This window comes from Microtus oregoni, unplaced genomic scaffold (assembly GCF_018167655.1).
Source record: "Microtus oregoni isolate MIOR12 unplaced genomic scaffold, Mior012 000096F_ref0000112, whole genome shotgun sequence".
Taxonomy (NCBI): Eukaryota; Metazoa; Chordata; class Mammalia; order Rodentia; family Cricetidae; genus Microtus; species Microtus oregoni.
Genome location: NW_024544709.1, coordinates 367,896 through 390,536, shown reverse-complemented (window position 1 = coordinate 390,536; position 22,641 = coordinate 367,896).

Genomic DNA, 22,641 nt, shown 5'->3' with positions numbered 1-22,641 from the left:
TTGAAATTCATACACTTTCCAAAGAACGTGATTATCTTTCGAAATAAAGATTCTCCAGAGAACAGGAACACTGTTCTCACTTCTGACAATGCTTTGACAAATCTCAAACAATGGCTTTCCCTTTCGGAGAAACTCATGTACATTTCTCACAAAAGCATTTCATGAAAATCATACATTTTCCAAGTTCGATTATCGTTGGAAGTAATGGGTCTACAGAGAACAGGAACACTGTTTTCACTTCTAACACTACTTTGACATATAGCAAACAACGGCTTAGCTTTTCAGAGAAACACATGTGCGTTTCTCACAAAAGCATTTCATGAAATTCATACACTTTCAAAAGAACATGATTATCTTTCGAAGTAAAGGTTCTACAGAGAAGAGGAACACTGTTCTCACTTCTAACAATACTTTGATATATAGCAAACAACGTCTTCTCTTTTCAGAGAAACACATGGGCGTTTCTCACAGAAGCATTTCTGTAATTTCATACACATTCCAAAGAACGTGATTATCTTTCGAAATAAAGATTCTCCAGAGAACAGGAACACTGTTCTCACTTCTGACAATACTTTGACAAATCTTAAACAACGGCTTCTTTTTTCGGAGAAACTAGTGTACGTTTCTCACAAAAGTATTTCAAGAAATTCATACATTTTCCAAGGAACATGATTATCGTTGGACGTAAAGGGTCTACAGAGAACAGGAACACTGTTCACACTACTAACACTACTTTGACATATAGCAAACAACGGCTTCGCTTTTCAGAGAAACACATGTGCGTTTCTCACAAAAGCAGTTCATCAAATTCATACACTTTCCAAAGAACATGATTATATTTCGAAGTAAAGGTTCTACAGAAGACAGGAACACTGTTCTAACACTACTTTGACAAATCTCAAACAACGGCTTCACTTTTCAGAGAAACACATGTGCGTTTCTCACAAAAGGATTTCTTGAAATTCATACCCTTTCCAAAGAACATCATTATCTTTCGAAGAAAACTTTCTACAGAGAACAGGAACACTGTTATCACTTCTGACACAACTCAAACAACGGCTTCTTCTTTCATAGACACTCATGTGCATTTCTAAAAATAGCATTTCATGAAATTCATACACTTTATATAGAACAATCCATACACTTTATATAGAACGTAATTATCCTTCACAGTAAAGCTACCACAGAGAACAGGAACACTTCTCAATTCTAACAATACGATGACATATCACAACGGCTTCTCTTTCCAGAGAAACACTTGTGCGTTTCTCACAAAAGCAGTTCATCAAATTCATACACTTTCCAAAGAACATGATTATCTTTCGAAGTAAAGATTCTACAGAGAACAGGAACACTGTTCTCACTTCTGACAATGCTTTGACAAATCTCAAATAACGGCTTCTCCTTTCAGAGAAACACTTGTGCGTTTCTCAAAAATGCATTTCCTGAAATCCATACACTTTCAAAGAAGATGATTCTCTTTCAAAATGTAGCGTCTGCAGTGAATAGCAAAACTTCTCATTTGAGAAACACGTGTGTATATCACAAAAGCATTTCATGAAATTCATACACTTTCAAAAGAACGTGATTAATTTTCACAGTAAACCTTCTACAGTGAAATGGAACACTGTACTCACTTCAAACACTACTTTGACATATAGCAAACGTCTTCTCTTTTCAGAGAAACACATGTGCGTTTCTCACAGAAGCATTACTTGAAATTCATACACTTTCCAAAGAACGTGGTTATCTTTCGAAATAAAGATTCTCCAGAGAACAGGAACACTGTTCTCACTTCTGACAATACTTTGACAAATCTCAAACAACGGCTTTCCCTTTCGGAGAAACTCATGTACATTTCTCACAAAAGCATTTCATGAAATTCATACATTTTCCAAGTTCGATTATCGTTGGAAGTAATGGGTCTACAGAGAACAGGAACACTGTTTTCACTTCTAACACTACTTTGACATATAGCAAACAACGGCTTCGATTTTCAGAGAAACACATAGGCGTTTCTCACAGAAGCATTTCATGAAATTCATACACTTTCAAAAGAACATGATTATCTTTCGAAGTAAAGGTTCTACAGAGAACAGGAACACTGTTCTCACTTCTGACAATACTTTAACAAATCTTAAATAACGGCTTCTTTTTTCGGAGAAACTAGTGTACGTTTCTGACAATAGTATTTCAAGAAATTCATACATTTTCCAAGGAACATGATTATCGTTGGACGTAAAGGGTCTACAGAGAACAGGAACACTGTTCACACTTCTAACACTACTTTGACATATAGCAAACAATGGCTTCGCTTTTCAGAGAAACACATGTGCGTTTCTCACAAAAGCAGTTCATCAAATTCATACACTTTCCAAAGAACATGATTATATTTCGAAGTAAAGGTTCTACAGAAGACAGGAACACTGTTCTAACACTACTTTGACAAATCTCAAACAACGGCTTCACTTTTCAGAGAAACACATGTGCGTTTCTCACAAAAGGATTTCTTGAAATTCATACCCTTTCCAAAGAACATCATTATCTTTCGAAGAAAATTTCTACAGAGAACAGGAACACTGTTATCACTTCTGACACAACTCAAACAACGGCTTCTTCTTTCATAGACACTCATGTGCATTTCTAAAAATAGCATTTCATGAAATTCATACACTTTATATAGAACAATCCATACACTTTATATAGAACGTAATTATCCTTCACAGTAAAGCTACCACAGAGAACAGGAACACTTCTCAATTCTAACAATACGATGACATATCACAACGGCTTCTCTTTTCAGAGAAACACATGTGCGTTTCTCACAAAAGCAGTTCATCAAATTCATACACTTTCCAAAGAACATGATTATCTTTCGAAGTAAAGATTCTACAGAGAACAGGAACACTGTTCTCACTTCTGACAATGCTTTGACAAATCTCAAATAACGTCTTCTCCTTTCAGAGAAACACTTGTGCGTTTCTCAAAAATGCATTTCCTGAAATCCATACACTTTCAAAGAAGATGATTCTCTTTCAAAATGTAGCGTCTGCAGTGAATAGCAAAACTTCTCATTTGAGAAAAACGTGTGTATATCACAAAAGCATTTCATGAAATTCATACACTTTCAAAAGAACGTGATTATCTTTCACAGTAAACCTTCTACAGTGAAATGGAACACTGTACTCACTTCAAACACTACTTTGACATATAGCAAACGTCTTCTCTTTTCAGAGAAACACATGTGCGTTTCTCACAGAAGCATTACTTGAAATTCATACACTTTCCAAAGAACGTGGTTATCTTTCGAAATAAAGATTCTCCAGAGAACAGGAACACTGTTCTCACTTCTGACAATACTTTGACAAATCTCAAACAACGGCTTTCCCTTTCGGAGAAACTCATGTACATTTCCCACAAAAGCATTTCATGAAATTCATACATTTTCCAAGTTCGATTATCGTTTGAAGTAATGGGTCTACAGAGAACAGGAACACTGTTTTCACTTCTAACACTACTTTGACATATAGCAAACAACGGCTTCGATTTTCAGAGAAACACATGGGCGTTTCTCACAGAAGCATTTCATGAAATTCATACACTTTCAAAAGAACATGATTATCTTTCGAAGTAAAGGTTCTACAGAGAACAGGAACACTGTTCTCACTTCTGACAATACTTTGACAAATCTTAAATAACGGCTTCTTTTTTCGGAGAAACTAGTGTACGTTTCTCACAATAGTATTTCAAGAAATTCATACATTTTCCAAGGAACATGATTATCGTTGGACGTAAAGGGTCTACAGAGAACAGGAACACTGTTCACACTTCTAACACTACTTTGACATATAGCAAACAACGGCTTCGCTTTTCAGAGAAACACATGTGCGTTTCTCACAAAAGCAGTTCATCAAATTCATACACTTTCCAAAGAACATGATTATATTTCGAAGTAAAGGTTCTACAGAAGACAGGAACACTGTTCTAACACTACTTTGACAAATCTCAAACAACGGCTTCACTTTTCAGAGAAACACATGTGCGTTTCTCACAAAAGCATTTCTTGAAATTCATACACTTTCCAAAGAACATCATTATCTTTCGAAGAAAACTTTCTACAGAGAACAGGAACACTGTTATCACTTCTGACACAACTCAAACAACGGCTTCTTCTTTCGTAGACACTCATGTGCATTTCTAAAAATAGCATTTCATGAAATTCATACACTTTATATAGAACAATTCATACACTTTATATAGAACGTAATTATCCTTCACAGTAAAGCTACCACAGAGAACAGGAACACTTCTCAATTCTAACAATACGATGACATATCACAACGGCTTCTCTTTTCAGAGAAACACATGTGCGTTTCTCACAGAAGCATTACTTGAAATTCATACACTTTCCAAAGAACGTGGTTATCTTTCGAAATAAAGATTCTCCAGAGAACAGGAACACTCTTCTCACTTCTGACAATACTTTGACAAATCTCAAACAACGGCTTTCCCTTTCGGAGAAACTCATGTACATTTCTCACAAAAGCATTTCCAAGTTCGATTATCGTTGGACGTAATGGGTCTACAGAGAACAGGAACACTGTTTTCACTTCTAAAACTACTTTGACATATAGCAAACAACGGCTTCGCTTTTCAGAGAAACACATGTGCGTTTCTCACAAAAGCATTTCTTGAAATTCATACACTTTCCAAAGAACATCATTATCTTTTGAAGAAAACTTTCTACAGAGAACAGGAACACTGTTATCACTTCTGACACAACTCAAACAACTTCTTCTTCTTTCGTAGACACTCATGTGCATTTCTAAAAATAGCATTTCATGAAATTCATACACTTTATATAGAACATAATTATCCTTCACAGTAAAGCTACCACAGAGAACAGGAACACTTCTCAATTCTAACACTACGATGACATATCACAACGGCTTCTCTTTTCAGAGAAACACATGTGCGTTTCTCACAAAAGCAGTTCATCAAATTCATACACTTTCCAAAGAACATGATTATCTTTCGAAGTAAAGATTCTACAGAGTACAGGAACACTGTTCTCACTTCTGACAATGCTTTGACAAATCTCAAATAACGGCTTCTCCTTTCAGAGAAACACTTGTGCGTTTCTCAAAAATGCATTTTCTGAAATCCATACACTTTCAAAGAAGATGATTCTCTTTCAAAGTGTAGTGTCTGCAGTGAATAGCAAAACTTCTCAGTTGAGAAACACATGTGTATATCACAAAAGCATTTCATGAAATTCATACACTTTCAAAAGAACGGGATTATCTTTCACAGTAAACCTTCTACAGTGAAATGGAACACTGTACTCACTTCAAACACTACTTTGACATATAGCAAACGTCTTCTCTTTTCAGAGAAACACATGTGCGTTTCTCACAGAAGCATTACTTGAAATTCATACACTTTCCAAAGAACGTGATTATCTTTCGAAATAAAGTTTCTCCAGAGAACAGGAACACTGTTCTCACTTCTGACAATACTTTGACAAATCTCAAACAACGGCTTTCCCTTTCGGAGAAACTCATGTACATTTCTCACAAAAGCATTTCATGAAATTCATACATTTTCCAAGTTCGATTATCGTTGGAAGTAATGGGTCTACAGAGAACAGGAACACTGTTTTCACTTCTAACACTACTTTGACATATAGCAAACAACGGCTTCGATTTTCAGAGAAACACATGTGCGTTTCTCACAAAAGCATTTCATGAAATTCATACACTTTCAAAAGAACATGATTATCTTTCGAAGTAAAGGTTCTACAGAGAACAGGAACACTGTTCTCACTTCTAACAATACTTTGATATATAGCAAACAACGTCTTCTCTTTTCAGAGAAACACATGGGCGTTTCTCACAGAAGCATTTCTTTAATTTCATACACATTCCAAAGAACGTGATTATCTTTCGAAATAAAGATTCTCCAGAGAACAGGAACACTGTTCTCACTTCTGACAATACTTTGACAAATCTTAAACAACGGCTTCTTTTTTCGGAGAAACTAGTGTACGTTTCTCACAAAAGTATTTCAAGAAATTCATACATTTTCCAAGGAACATGATTATCGTTGGACGTAAAGGGTCTACAGAGAACAGGAACACTGTTCACACTTCTAACACTACTTTGACATATAGCAAACAACGGCTTCGCTTTTCAGAGAAACACATGTGCGTTTCTCACAAAAGCAGTTCATCAAATTCATACACTTTCCAAAGAACATGATTATATTTCGAAGTAAAGGTTCTACAGAAGACAGGAACACTGTTCTAACACTACTTTGACAAATCTCAAACAACGGCTTCACTTTTCAGAGAAACACATGTGCGTTTCTCACAAAAGGATTTCTTGAAATTCATACCCTTTCCAAAGAACATCATTATCTTTCGAAGAAAATTTCTACAGAGAACAGGAACACTGTTATCACTTCTGACACAACTCAAACAACGGCTTCTTCTTTCATAGACACTCATGTGCATTTCTAAAAATAGCATTTCATGAAATTCATACACTTTATATAGAACAATCCATACACTTTATATAGAACGTAATTATCCTTCACAGTAAAGCTACCACAGAGAACAGGAACACTTCTCAATTCTAACAATACGATGACATATCACAACGGCTTCTCTTTTCAGAGAAACACATGTGCGTTTCTCACAAAAGCAGTTCATCAAATTCATACACTTTCCAAAGAACATGATTATCTTTCGAAGTAAAGATTCTACAGAGAACAGGAACACTGTTCTCACTTCTGACAATGCTTTGACAAATCTCAAATAACGGCTTCTCCTTTCAGAGAAACACTTGTGCGTTTCTCAAAAATGCATTTCCTGAAATCCATACACTTTCAAAGAAGATGATACTCTTTCAAAATGTAGCGTCTGCAGTGAATAGCAAAACTTCTCATTTGAGAAACACGTGTGTATATCACAAAAGCATTTCATGAAATTCATACACTTTCAAAAGAACGTGATTATCTTTCACAGTAAACCTTCTACAGTGAAATGGAACACTGTACTCACTTCAATCACTACTTTGACATATAGCAAACGTCTTCTCTTTTCAGAGAAACACATGTGCGTTTCTCACAGAAGCATTACTTGAAATTCATACACTTTCCAAAGAACGTGGTTATCTTTCGAAATAAAGATTCTCCAGAGAACAGGAACACTGTTCTCACTTCTGACAATACTTTGACAAATCTCAAACAACGGCTTTCCCTTTCGGAGAAACTCATGTACATTTCTCACAAAAGCATTTCATGAAATTCATACATTTTCCAAGTTCGATTATCGTTGGAAGTAATGGGTCTACAGAGAACAGGAACACTGTTTTCACTTCTAACACTACTTTGACATATAGCAAACAACGGCTTCGATTTTCAGAGAAACACATGGGCGTTTCTCACAAAAGCATTTCATGAAATTCATACACTTTCAAAAGAACATGATTATCTTTCGAAGTAAAGGTTCTACAGAGAACAGGAACACTGTTCTCACTTCTGACAATACTTTGACAAATCTTAAACAACGGCTTCTTTTTTCGGAGATACTAGTGTACGTTTCTCACAATAGTATTTCAAGAAATTCATACATTTTCCAAGGAACATGATTATCGTTGGACGTAAAGGGTCTACAGAGAACAGGAACACTGTTCACACTTCTAACACTACTTTGACATATAGCAACAACGGCTTCGCTTTTCAGAGAAACACATGTGCGTTTCTCACAAAAGCAGTTCATCAAATTCATACACTTTCCAAAGAACATGATTATATTTCGAAGTAAAGGTTCAACAGAAGACAGGAACACTGTTCTAACACTACTTTGACAAATCTCAAACAACGGCTTCACTTTTCAGAGAAACACATGTGCGTTTCTCACAAAAGCATTTCTTGAAATTCATACACTTTCCAAAGAACATCATTATCTTTCGAAGAAAACTTTCTACAGAGAACAGGAACACTGTTATCACTTCTGACACAACTCAAACAACGGCTTCTTCTTTCGTAGACACTCATGTGAATTTCTAAAAATAGCATTTCATGAAATTCATACACTTTATATAGAACAATTTATACACTTTATATAGAACGTAATTATCCTTCACAGTAAAGCTACCATAGAGAACAGGAACACTTCTCAATTCTAACAATACGATGACATATCACAACGGCTTCTCTTTTCAGAGAAACACATGTGCGTTTCTCACAGAAGCATTACTTGAAATTCATACACTTTCCAAAGAACGTGGTTATCTTTCGAAATAAAGATTCTCCAGAGAACAGGAACACTCTTCTCACTTCTGACAATACTTTGACAAATCTCAAACAACGGCTTTCCCTTTCGGAGAAACTCATGTACATTTCTCACAAAAGCATTTCCAAGTTCGATTATCGTTGGACGTAGTGGGTCTACAGAGAACAGGAACACTGTTTTCACTTCTAAAACTACTTTGACATATAGCAAAAAACGGCTTCGCTTTTCAGAGAAACACATGTGCGTTTCTCACAAAAGCAGTTCATCAAATTCATACACTTTCCAAAGAACATGATTATCTTTCGAAGTAAAGATTCTACAGAGAACAGGAACACTGTTCTCACTTCTGACACAACTCAAACAACTTCTTCTTCTTTCGTAGACACTCATGTGCATTTCTAAAAATAGCATTTCATGAAATTCATACACTTTATATAGAACATAATTATCCTTCACAGTAAAGCTACCACAGAGAACAGGAACACTTCTCAATTCTAACACTACGATGACATATCACAACGGCTTCTCTTTTCAGAGAAACACATGTGCGTTTCTCACAAAAGCAGTTCATCAAATTCATACACTTTCCAAAGAACATGATTATCTTTCGAAGTAAAGATTCTACAGAGAACAGGAACACTGTTCTCACTTCTGACAATGCTTTGACAAATCTCAAATAACGGCTTCTCCTTTCAGAGAAACACTTGTGCGTTTCTCAAAAATGCATTTTCTGAAATCCATACACTTTCAAAGAAGATGATTCTCTTTCAAAGTGTAGTGTCTGCAGTGAATAGCAAAACTTCTCAGTTGAGAAACACATGTGTATATCACAAAAGCATTTCATGAAATTCATACACTTTCAAAAGAACGGGATTATCTTTCACAGTAAACCTTCTACAGTGAAATGGAACACTGTACTCATTTCAAACACTACTTTGACATATAGCAAACGTCTTCTCTTTTCAGAGAAACACATGTGCATTTCTCACAGAAGCATTACTTGAAATTCATACACTTTCCAAAGAACGTGATTATCTTTCGAAATAAAGTTTCTCCAGAGAACAGGAACACTGTTCTCACTTCTGACAATACTTTGACAAATCTCAAACAACGGCTTTCCCTTTCGGAGAAACTCATGTACATTTCTCACAAAAGCATTTCATGAAATTCATACATTTTCCAAGTTCGATTATCGTTGGAAGTAATGGGTCTACAGAGAACAGGAACACTGTTTTCACTTCTAACACTACTTTGACATATAGCAAACAACGGCTTCGATTTTCAGAGAAACACATGTGCGTTTCTCACAAAAGCATTTCATGAAATTCATACACTTTCAAAAGAACATGATTATCTTTCGAAGTAAAGGTTCTACAGAGAACAGGAACACTGTTCTCACTTCTAACAATACTTTGATATATAGCAAACAACGTCTTCTCTTTTCAGAGAAACACATGGGCGTTTCTCACAGAAGCATTTCTTTAATTTCATACACATTCCAAAGAACGTGATTATCTTTCGAAATAAAGATTCTCCAGAGAACAGGAACACTGTTCTCACTTCTGACAATACTTTGACAAATCTTAAACAACGGCTTCTTTTTTCGGAGAAACTAGTGTACGTTTCTCACAAAAGTATTTCAAGAAATTCATACATTTTCCAAGGAACATGATTATCGTTGGACGTAAAGGGTCTACAGAGAACAGGAACACTGTTCACACTTCTAACACTACTTTGACATATAGCAAACAACGGCTTCGCTTTTCAGAGAAACACATGTGCGTTTCTCACAAAAGCAGTTCATCAAATTCATACACTTTCCAAAGAACATGATTATATTTCGAAGTAAAGGTTCTACAGAAGACAGGAACACTGTTCTAACACTACTTTGACAAATCTCAAACAACGGCTTCACTTTTCAGAGAAACACATGTGCGTTTCTCACAAAAGCTTTTCTTGAAATTCATACCCTTTCCAAAGAACATCATTATCTTTCGAAGAAAACTTTCTACAGAGAACAGGAACACTGTTATCACTTCTGACACAACTCAAACAACGGCTTCTTCTTTCATAGACACTCATGTGCATTTCTAAAAATAGCATTTCATGAAATTCATACACTTTATATAGAACAATCCATACACTTTATATAGAACGTAATTATCCTTCACAGTAAAGCTACCACAGAGAACAGGAACACTTCTCAATTCTAACAATACGATGACATATCACAACGGCTTCTCTTTTCAGAGAAACACATGTGCGTTTCTCACAAAAGCAGTTCATCAAATTCATACACTTTCCAAAGAACATGATTATCTTTCGAAGTAAAGATTCTACAGAGAACAGGAACACTGTTCTCACTTCTGACAATGCTTTGACAAATCTCAAATAACGGCTTCTCCTTTCAGAGAAACACTTGTGCGTTTCTCAAAAATGCATTTCCTGAAATCCATACACTTTCAAAGAAGATGATACTCTTTCAAAATGTAGCGTCTGCAGTGAATAGCAAAACTTCTCATTTGAGAAACACGTGTGTATATCACAAAAGCATTTCATGAAATTCATACACTTTCAAAAGAACGTGATTATCTTTCACAGTAAACCTTCTACAGTGAAATGGAACACTGTACTCACTTCAATCACTACTTTGACATATAGCAAACGTCTTCTCTTTTCAGAGAAACACATGTGCGTTTCTCACAGAAGCATTACTTGAAATTCATACACTTTCCAAAGAACGTGGTTATCTTTCGAAATAAAGATTCTCCAGAGAACAGGAACACTGTTCTCACTTCTGACAATACTTTGACAAATCTCAAACAACGGCTTTCCCTTTCGGAGAAACTCATGTACATTTCTCACAAAAGCATTTCATGAAATTCATACATTTTCCAAGTTCGATTATCGTTGGAAGTAATGGGTCTACAGAGAACAGGAACACTGTTTTCACTTCTAACACTACTTTGACATATAGCAAACAACGGCTTCGATTTTCAGAGAAACACATGGGCGTTTCTCACAAAAGCATTTCATGAAATTCATACACTTTCAAAAGAACATGATTATCTTTCGAAGTAAAGGTTCTACAGAGAACAGGAACACTGTTCTCACTTCTGACAATACTTTGACAAATCTTAAACAACGGCTTCTTTTTTCGGAGATACTAGTGTACGTTTCTCACAATAGTATTTCAAGAAATTCATACATTTTCCAAGGAACATGATTATCGTTGGACGTAAAGGGTCTACAGAGAACAGGAACACTGTTCACACTTCTAACACTACTTTGACATATAGCAACAACGGCTTCGCTTTTCAGAGAAACACATGTGCGTTTCTCACAAAAGCAGTTCATCAAATTCATACACTTTCCAAAGAACATGATTATATTTCGAAGTAAAGGTTCAACAGAAGACAGGAACACTGTTCTAACACTACTTTGACAAATCTCAAACAACGGCTTCACTTTTCAGAGAAACACATGTGCGTTTCTCACAAAAGCATTTCTTGAAATTCATACACTTTCCAAAGAACATCATTATCTTTCGAAGAAAACTTTCTACAGAGAACAGGAACACTGTTATCACTTCTGACACAACTCAAACAACGGCTTCTTCTTTCGTAGACACTCATGTGAATTTCTAAAAATAGCATTTCATGAAATTCATACACTTTATATAGAACAATTCATACACTTTATATAGAACGTAATTATCCTTCACAGTAAAGCTACCATAGAGAACAGGAACACTTCTCAATTCTAACAATACGATGACATATCACAACGGCTTCTCTTTTCAGAGAAACACATGTGCGTTTCTCACAGAAGCATTACTTGAAATTCATACACTTTCCAAAGAACGTGGTTATCTTTCGAAATAAAGATTCTCCAGAGAACAGGAACACTCTTCTCACTTCTGACAATACTTTGACAAATCTCAAACAACGGCTTTCCCTTTCGGAGAAACTCATGTACATTTCTCACAAAAGCATTTCCAAGTTCGATTATCGTTGGACGTAGTGGGTCTACAGAGAACAGGAACACTGTTTTCACTTCTAAAACTACTTTGACATATAGCAAAAAACGGCTTCGCTTTTCAGAGAAACACATGTGCGTTTCTCACAAAAGCAGTTCATCAAATTCATACACTTTCCAAAGAACATGATTATCTTTCGAAGTAAAGATTCTACAGAGAACAGGAACACTGTTCTCACTTCTGACACAACTCAAACAACTTCTTCTTCTTTCGTAGACACTCATGTGCATTTCTAAAAATAGCATTTCATGAAATTCATACACTTTATATAGAACATAATTATCCTTCACAGTAAAGCTACCACAGAGAACAGGAACACTTCTCAATTCTAACACTACGATGACATATCACAACGGCTTCTCTTTTCAGAGAAACACATGTGCGTTTCTCACAAAAGCAGTTCATCAAATTCATACACTTTCCAAAGAACATGATTATCTTTCGAAGTAAAGATTCTACAGAGAACAGGAACACTGTTCTCACTTCTGACAATGCTTTGACAAATCTCAAATAACGGCTTCTCCTTTCAGAGAAACACTTGTGCGTTTCTCAAAAATGCATTTTCTGAAATCCATACACTTTCAAAGAAGATGATTCTCTTTCAAAGTGTAGTGTCTGCAGTGAATAGCAAAACTTCTCAGTTGAGAAACACATGTGTATATCACAAAAGCATTTCATGAAATTCATACACTTTCAAAAGAACGGGATTATCTTTCACAGTAAACCTTCTACAGTGAAATGGAACACTGTACTCATTTCAAACACTACTTTGACATATAGCAAACGTCTTCTCTTTTCAGAGAAACACATGTGCGTTTCTCACAGAAGCATTACTTGAAATTCATACACTTTCCAAAGAACGTGATTATCTTTCGAAATAAAGTTTCTCCAGAGAACAGGAACACTGTTCTCACTTCTGACAATACTTTGACAAATCTCAAACAACGGCTTTCCCTTTCGGAGAAACTCATGTACATTTCTCACAAAAGCATTTCATGAAATTCATACATTTTCCAAGTTCGATTATCGTTGGAAGTAATGGGTCTACAGAGAACAGGAACACTGTTTTCACTTCTAACACTACTTTGACATATAGCAAACAACGGCTTCGATTTTCAGAGAAACACATGTGCGTTTCTCACAAAAGCATTTCATGAAATTCATACACTTTCAAAAGAACATGATTATCTTTCGAAGTAAAGGTTCTACAGAGAACAGGAACACTGTTCTCACTTCTAACAATACTTTGATATATAGCAAACAACGTCTTCTCTTTTCAGAGAAACACATGGGCGTTTCTCACAGAAGCATTTCTTTAATTTCATACACATTCCAAAGAACGTGATTATCTTTCGAAATAAAGATTCTCCAGAGAACAGGAACACTGTTCTCACTTCTGACAATACTTTGACAAATCTTAAACAACGGCTTCTTTTTTCGGAGAAACTAGTGTACGTTTCTCACAAAAGTATTTCAAGAAATTCATACATTTTCCAAGGAACATGATTATCGTTGGACGTAAAGGGTCTACAGAGAACAGGAACACTGTTCACACTTCTAACACTACTTTGACATATAGCAAACAACGGCTTCGCTTTTCAGAGAAACACATGTGCGTTTCTCACAAAAGCAGTTCATCAAATTCATACACTTTCCAAAGAACATGATTATATTTCGAAGTAAAGGTTCTACAGAAGACAGGAACACTGTTCTAACACTACTTTGACAAATCTCAAACAACGGCTTCACTTTTCAGAGAAACACATGTGCGTTTCTCACAAAAGGATTTCTTGAAATTCATACCCTTTCCAAAGAACATCATTATCTTTCGAAGAAAACTTTCTACAGAGAACAGGAACACTGTTATCACTTCTGACACAACTCAAACAACGGCTTCTTCTTTCATAGACACTCATGTGCATTTCTAAAAATAGCATTTCATGAAATTCATACACTTTATATAGAACAATCCATACACTTTATATAGAACGTAATTATCCTTCACAGTAAAGCTACCACAGAGAACAGGAACACTTCTCAATTCTAACAATACGATGACATATCACAACGGCTTCTCTTTTCAGAGAAACACATGTGCGTTTCTCACAAAAGCAGTTCATCAAATTCATACACTTTCCAAAGAACATGATTATCTTTCGAAGTAAAGATTCTACAGAGAATAGTAACACTGTTCTCACTTCTGACAATGCTTTGACAAATCTCAAATAACGGCTTCTCCTTTCAGAGAAACACTTGTGCGTTTCTCAAAAATGCATTTCCTGAAATCCATACACTTTCAAAGAAGATGATTCTCTTTCAAAATGTAGCGTCTGCAGTGAATAGCAAAACTTCTCATTTGAGAAACACGTGTGTATATCACAAAAGCATTTCATGAAATTCATACACTTTCAAAAGAACGGGATTATCTTTCACAGTAAACCTTCTACAGTGAAATGGAACACTGTACTCACTTCAAACACTACTTTGACATATAGCAAACGTCTTCTCTTTTCAGAGAAACACATGTGCGTTTCTCACAGAAGCATTACTTGAAATTCATACACTTTCCAAAGAACGTGGTTATCTTTCGAAATAAAGATTCTCCAGAGAACAGGAACACTGTTCTCACTTCTGACAATACTTTGACAAATCTCAAACAACGGCTTTCCCTTTCGGAGAAACTCATGTACATTTCTCACAAAAGCATTTCATGAAATTCATACATTTTCCAAGTTCGATTATCGTTGGAAGTAATGGGTCTACAGAGAACAGGAACACTGTTTTCACTTCTAACACTACTTTGACATATAGCAAACAACGGCTTCGATTTTCAGAGAAACACATGTGCGTTTCTCACAAAAGCATTTCATGAAATTCATACACTTTCAAAAGAACATGATTATCTTTCGAAGAAAAGGTTCTACAGAGAACAGGAACACTGTTCTCACTTCTAACAATACTTTGATATATAGCAAACAACGTCTTCTCTTTTCAGAGAAACACATGGGCGTTTCTCACAGAAGCATTTCTTTAATTTCATACACATTCCAAAGAACGTGATTATCTTTCGAAATAAAGATTCTCCAGAGAACAGGAACACTGTTCTCACTTCTGACAATACTTTGACAAATCTTAAACAACGGCTTCTTTTTTCGGAGAAACTAGTGTACGTTTCTCACAAAAGTATTTCAAGAAATTCATACATTTTCCAAGGAACATGATTATCGTTGGACGTAAAGGGTCTACAGAGAACAGGAACACTGTTCACACTTCTAACACTACTTTGACATATAGCAAACAACGGCTTCGCTTTTCAGAGAAACACATGTGCGTTTCTCACAAAAGCAGTTCATCAAATTCATACACTTTCCAAAGAACATGATTATATTTCGAAGTAAAGGTTCTACAGAAGACAGGAACACTGTTCTAACACTACTTTGACAAATCTCAAACAACGGCTTCACTTTTCAGAGAAACACATGTGCGTTTCTCACAAAAGGATTTCTTGAAATTCATACCCTTTCCAAAGAACATCATTATCTTTCGAAGAAAACTTTCTACAGAGAACAGGAACACTGTTATCACTTCTGACACAACTCAAACAACGGCTTCTTCTTTCATAGACACTCATGTGCATTTCTAAAAATAGCATTTCATGAAATTCATACCCTTTATATAGAACAATCCATACACTTTATATAGAACGTAATTATCCTTCACAGTAAAGCTACCACAGAGAACAGGAACACTTCTCAATTCTAACAATACGATGACATATCACAACGGCTTCTCTTTTCAGAGAAACACATGTGCGTTTCTCACAAAAGCAGTTCATCAAATTCATACACTTTCCAAAGAACATGATTATCTTTCGAAGTAAAGATTCTACAGAGAATAGGAACACTGTTCTCACTTCTGACAATGCTTTGACAAATCTCAAATAACGGCTTCTCCTTTCAGAGAAACACTTGTGCGTTTCTCAAAAATGCATTTCCTGAAATCCATACACTTTCAAAGAAGATGATTCTCTTTCAAAATGTAGCGTCTGCAGTGAATAGCAAAACTTCTCATTTGAGAAACACGTGTGTATATCACAAAAGCATTTCATGAAATTCATACACTTTCAAAAGAACGGGATTATCTTTCACAGTAAACCTTCTACAGTGAAATGGAACACTGTACTCACTTCAAACACTACTTTGACATATAGCAAACGTCTTCTCTTTTCAGAGAAACACATGTGCGTTTCTCACAGAAGCATTACTTGAAATTCATACACTTTCCAAAGAACGTGATTATCTTTCGAAATAAAGATTCTCCAGAGAACAGGAACACTGTTCTCACTTCTAACAATACTTTGATATATAGCAAACAACGTCTTCTCTTTTCAGAGAAACACATGGGCGTTTCTCACAGAAACATTTCTTTAATTTCATACAATTTCCAGAGAACGTGATTATCTTTCGAAATAAAGATTCTCCAGAGAACAGGAACACTGTTCTCACTTCTGACAATACTTTGACAAATCTTAAACAACGGCTTCTTTTTTCGGAGAAACTAGTGTACGTTTCTCACTAAAGTATTTCAAGAAATTCATACATTTTCCAAGGAACATGATTATCGTTGGACGTAAAGGGTCTACAGAGAACAGGAACACTGTTCACACTTCTAACACTACTTTGACATATAGCAAACAACGGCTTCGCTTTTCAGAGAAACACATGTGCGTTTCTCACAAAAGCAGTTCATCAAATTCATACACTTTCCAAAGATCATGATTATATTTCCAAGTAAAGGTTCTACAGAGGACAGGAACACTGTTCTAACACTACTTTGACAAATCTCAAACAACGGCTTCACTTTTCAGAGAAACACATGTGCGTTTATCACAAAAGCAGTTCATCAAATTCATACACTTTCCAAAGAACATCATTATCTTTCGAAGAAAACTTTCTACAGAGAACAGGAACACTGTTATCACTTCTGACACAACTCAAACAACTTCTTCTTCTTTCGTAGACACTCATGTGCATTTCTAAAAATAGCATTTCATGAAATTCATACACTTTATATAGAACGTAATTATCCTTCACAGTAAAGCTACCACAGAGAACAGGAACACTTCTCAATTCTAACAATACGATGACATATCACAACGGCTTCTCTTTTCAGAGAAACACATGTGCGTTTCTCACAAAAGCAGTTCATCAAATTCATACACTTTCCAAAGAACATGATTATCTTTCGAAGTAAAGATTCTACAGAGAACAGGAACACTGTTCTCACTTCTGACAATACTTTGACAAATCTCAAATAACGGCTTCTCCTTTCAGAGAAACACTTGTGCGTTTCTCAAAAATGCATTTTCTGAAATCCATACACTTTCAACGAAGATGATTCTCTTTCAAAATGTAGCGTCTGCAGTGAATAGCAAAATTTCTCATTTGAGAAACACGTGTGTATATCACAAAAGCATTTCATGAAATTCATACACTTTCAAAAGAACGTGATTATCTTTCACAGTAAACCTTCTACAGTGAAATGGAACACTGTACTCACTTCAAACACTACTTTGACATATAGCAAACGTCTTCTCTTTTCAGAGAAACACATGTGCGTTTCTCACAGAAGCATTACTTGAAATTCATACACTTTCCAAAGAACGTGGTTATCTTTCGAAATAAAGATTCTCCAGAGAACAGGAACACTGTTCTCACTTCTGACAATACTTTGACAAATCTCAAACAACGGCTTTCCCTTTCGGAGAAACTCATGTACATTTCTCACAAAAGCATTTCATGAAATTCATACATTTTCCAAGTTCGATTATCGTTGGAAGTAATGGGTCTACAGAGAACAGGAACACTGTTTTCACTTCTAACACCACTTTGACATATAGCAAACAACGGCTTCGCTTTTCAGAGAAACACATGTGCGTTTCTCACAAAAGCATTTCATGAAATTCATACACTTTCAAAAGAACATGATTATCTTTCGAAGTAAAGGTTCTACAGAGAACAGGAACACTGTTCTCACTTCTGACAATACTTTGACAAATCTTAAACAACGGCTTCTTTTTTCGGAGAAACTAGTGTACGTTTCTCACAATAGTATTTCAAGAAATTCATACATTTTCCAAGGAACATGATTATCGTTGGACGTAAAGGGTCTACAGAGAACAGGAACACTGTTCACACTTCTAACACTACTTTGACATATAGCAAACAACGGCTTCGCTTTTCAGAGAAACACATGTGCGTTTCTCACAAAAGCAGTTCATCAAATTCATACACTTTCCAAAGAACATGATTATATTTCGAAGTAAAGGTTCTACAGAAGACAGGAACACTGTTCTAACACTACTTTGACAAATCTCAAACAACGGCTTCACTTTTCAGAGAAACACATGTGCGTTTCTCACAAAAGGATTTCTTGAAATTCATACCCTTTCCAAAGAACATCATTATCTTTCGAAGAAAACTTTCTACAGAGAACAGGAACACTGTTATCACTTCTGACACAACTCAAACAACGGCTTCTTCTTTCGTAGACACTCATGTGAATTTCTAAAAATAGCATTTCATGAAATTCATACACTTTATATAGAACAATTCATACACTTTATATAGAACGTAATTATCCTTCACAGTAAAGCTACCATAGAGAACAGGAACACTTCTCAATTCTAACAATACGATGACATATCACAACGGCTTCTCTTTTCAGAGAAACACATGTGCGTTTCTCACAGAAGCATTACTTGAAATTCATACACTTTCCAAAGAACGTGGTTATCTTTCGAAATAAAGATTCTCCAGAGAACAGGAACACTCTTCTCACTTCTGACAATACTTTGACAAATCTCAAACAACGGCTTTCCCTTTCGGAGAAACTCATGTACATTTCTCACAAAAGCATTTCCAAGTTCGATTATCGTTGGACGTAGTGGGTCTACAGAGAACAGGAACACTGTTTTCACTTCTAAAACTACTTTGACATATAGCAAAAAACGGCTTCGCTTTTCAGAGAAACACATGTGCGTTTCTCACAAAAGCAGTTCATCAAATTCATACACTTTCCAAAGAACATGATTATCTTTCGAAGTAAAGATTCTACAGAGAACAGGAACACTGTTCTCACTTCTGACACAACTCAAACAACTTCTTCTTCTTTCGTAGACACTCATGTGCATTTCTAAAAATAGCATTTCATGAAATTCATACACTTTATATAGAACATAATTATCCTTCACAGTAAAGCTACCACAGAGAACAGGAACACTTCTCAATTCTAACACTACGATGACATATCACAACGGCTTCTCTTTTCAGAGAAACACATGTGCGTTTCTCACAAAAGCAGTTCATCAAATTCATACACTTTCCAAAGAACATGATTATATTTCGAAGTAAAGGTTCTACAGAAGACAGGAACACTGTTCTAACACTACTTTGACAAATCTCAAACAACGGCTTCACTTTTCAGAGAAACACATGTGCGTTTCTCACAAAAGGATTTCTTGAAATTCATACCCTTTCCAAAGAACATCATTATCTTTCGAAGAAAACTTTCTACAGAGAACAGGAACACTGTTATCACTTCTGACACAACTCAAACAACGGCTTCTTCTTTCATAGACACTCATGTGCATTTCTAAAAATAGCATTTCATGAAATTCATACACTTTATATAGAACAATCCATACACTTTATATAGAACGTAATTATCCTTCACAGTAAAGCTACCACAGAGAACAGGAACACTTCTCAATTCTAACAATACGATGACATATCACAACGGCTTCTCTTTTCAGAGAAACACATGTGCGTTTCTCACAAAAGCAGTTCATCAAATTCATACACTTTCCAAAGAACATGATTATCTTTCGAAGTAAAGATTCTACAGAGAATAGGAACACTGTTCTCACTTCTGACAATGCTTTGACAAATCTCAAATAACGGCTTCTCCTTTCAGAGAAACACTTGTGCGTTTCTCAAAAATGCATTTCCTGAAATCCATACACTTTCAAAGAAGATGATTCTCTTTCAAAATGTAGCGTCTGCAGTGAATAGCAAAACTTCTCATTTGAGAAACACGTGTGTATATCACAAAAGCATTTCATGAAATTCATACACTTTCAAAAGAACGGGATTATCTTTCACAGTAAACCTTCTACAGTGAAATGGAACACTGTACTCACTTCAAACACTACTTTGACATATAGCAAACGTCTTCTCTTTTCAGAGAAACACATGTGCGTTTCTCAAAGAAGCATTACTTGAAATTCATACACTCTCCAAAGAACGTGGTTATCTTTCGAAATAAAGATTCTCCAGAGAACAGGAACACTGTTCTCACTTCTGACAATACTTTGACAAATCTCAAACAACGGCTTTCCCTTTCGGAGAAACTCATGTACATTTCTCACAAAAGCATTTCATGAAATTCATACATTTTCCAAGTTCGATTATCGTTGGAAGTAATGGGTCTACAGAGAACAGGAACACTGTTTTCACTTATAACACTACTTTGACATATAGCAAACAACGGCTTCGATTTTCAGAGAAACACATGTGCGTTTCTCACAAAAGCATTTCATGAAATTCATACACTTTCAAAAGAACATGATTATCTTTCGAAGAAAAGGTTCTACAGAGAACAGGAACACTGTTCTCACTTCTAACAATACTTTGATATATAGCAAACAACGTCTTCTCTTTTCAGAGAAACACATGGGCGTTTCTCACAGAAGCATTTCTTTAATTTCATACACATTCCAAAGAACGTGATTATCTTTCGAAATAAAGATTCTCCAGAGAACAGGAACACTGTTCTCACTTCTGACAATACTTTGACAAATCTTAAACAACGGCTTCTTTTTTCGGAGAAACTAGTGTACGTTTCTCACAAAAGTATTTCAAGAAATTCATACATTTTCCAAGGAACATGATTATCGTTGGACGTAAAGGGTCTACAGAGAACAGGAACACTGTTCACACTTCTAACACTACTTTGACATATAGCAAACAACGGCTTCGCTTTTCAGAGAAACACATGTGCGTTTCTCACAAAAGCAGTTCATCAAATTCATACACTTTCCAAAGAACATGATTATATTTCGAAGTAAAGGTTCTACAGAAGACAGGAACACTGTTCTAACACTACTTTGACAAATCTCAAACAACGGCTTCACTTTTCAGAGAAACACATGTGCGTTTCTCACAAAAGGATTTCTTGAAATTCATACCCTTTCCAAAGAACATCATTATCTTTCGAAGAAAACTTTCTACAGAGAACAGGAACACTGTTATCACTTCTGACACAACTCAAACAACGGCTTCTTCTTTCATAGACACTCATGTGCATTTCTAAAAATAGCATTTCATGAAATTCATACCCTTTATATAGAACAATCCATACACTTTATATAGAACGTAATTATCCTTCACAGTAAAGCTACCACAGAGAACAGGAACACTTCTCAATTCTAACAATACGATGACATATCACAACGGCTTCTCTTTTCAGAGAAACACATGTGCGTTTCTCACAAAAGCAGTTCATCAAATTCATACACTTTCCAAAGAACATGATTATCTTTCGAAGTAAAGATTCTACAGAGAATAGGAAAACTGTTCTCACTTCTGACAATGCTTTGACAAATCTCAAATAACGGCTTCTCCTTTCAGAGAAACACTTGTGCGTTTCTCAAAAATGCATTTCCTGAAATCCATACACTTTCAAAGAAGATGATTCTCTTTCAAAATGTAGCGTCTGCAGTGAATAGCAAAACTTCTCATTTGAGAAACACGTGTGTATATCACAAAAGCATTTCATGAAATTCATACACTTTCAAAAGAACGGGATTATCTTTCACAGTAAACCTTCTACAGTGAAATGGAACACTGTACTCACTTCAAACACTACTTTGACATATAGCAAACGTCTTCTCTTTTCAGAGAAACACATGTGCGTTTCTCACAGAAGCATTACTTGAAATTCATACACTTTCCAAAGAACGTGATTATCTTTCGAAATAAAGATTCTTCAGAGAACAGGAACACTGTTCTCACTTCTAACAATACTTTGATATATAGCAAACAACGTCTTCTCTTTTCAGAGAAACACATGGGCGTTTCTCACAGAAACATTTCTTTAATTTCATACAATTTCCAGAGAACGTGATTATCTTTCGAAATAAAGATTCTCCAGAGAACAGGAACACTGTTCTCACTTCTGACAATACTTTGACAAATCTTAAACAACGGCTTCTTTTTTCGGAGAAACTAGTGTACGTTTCTCA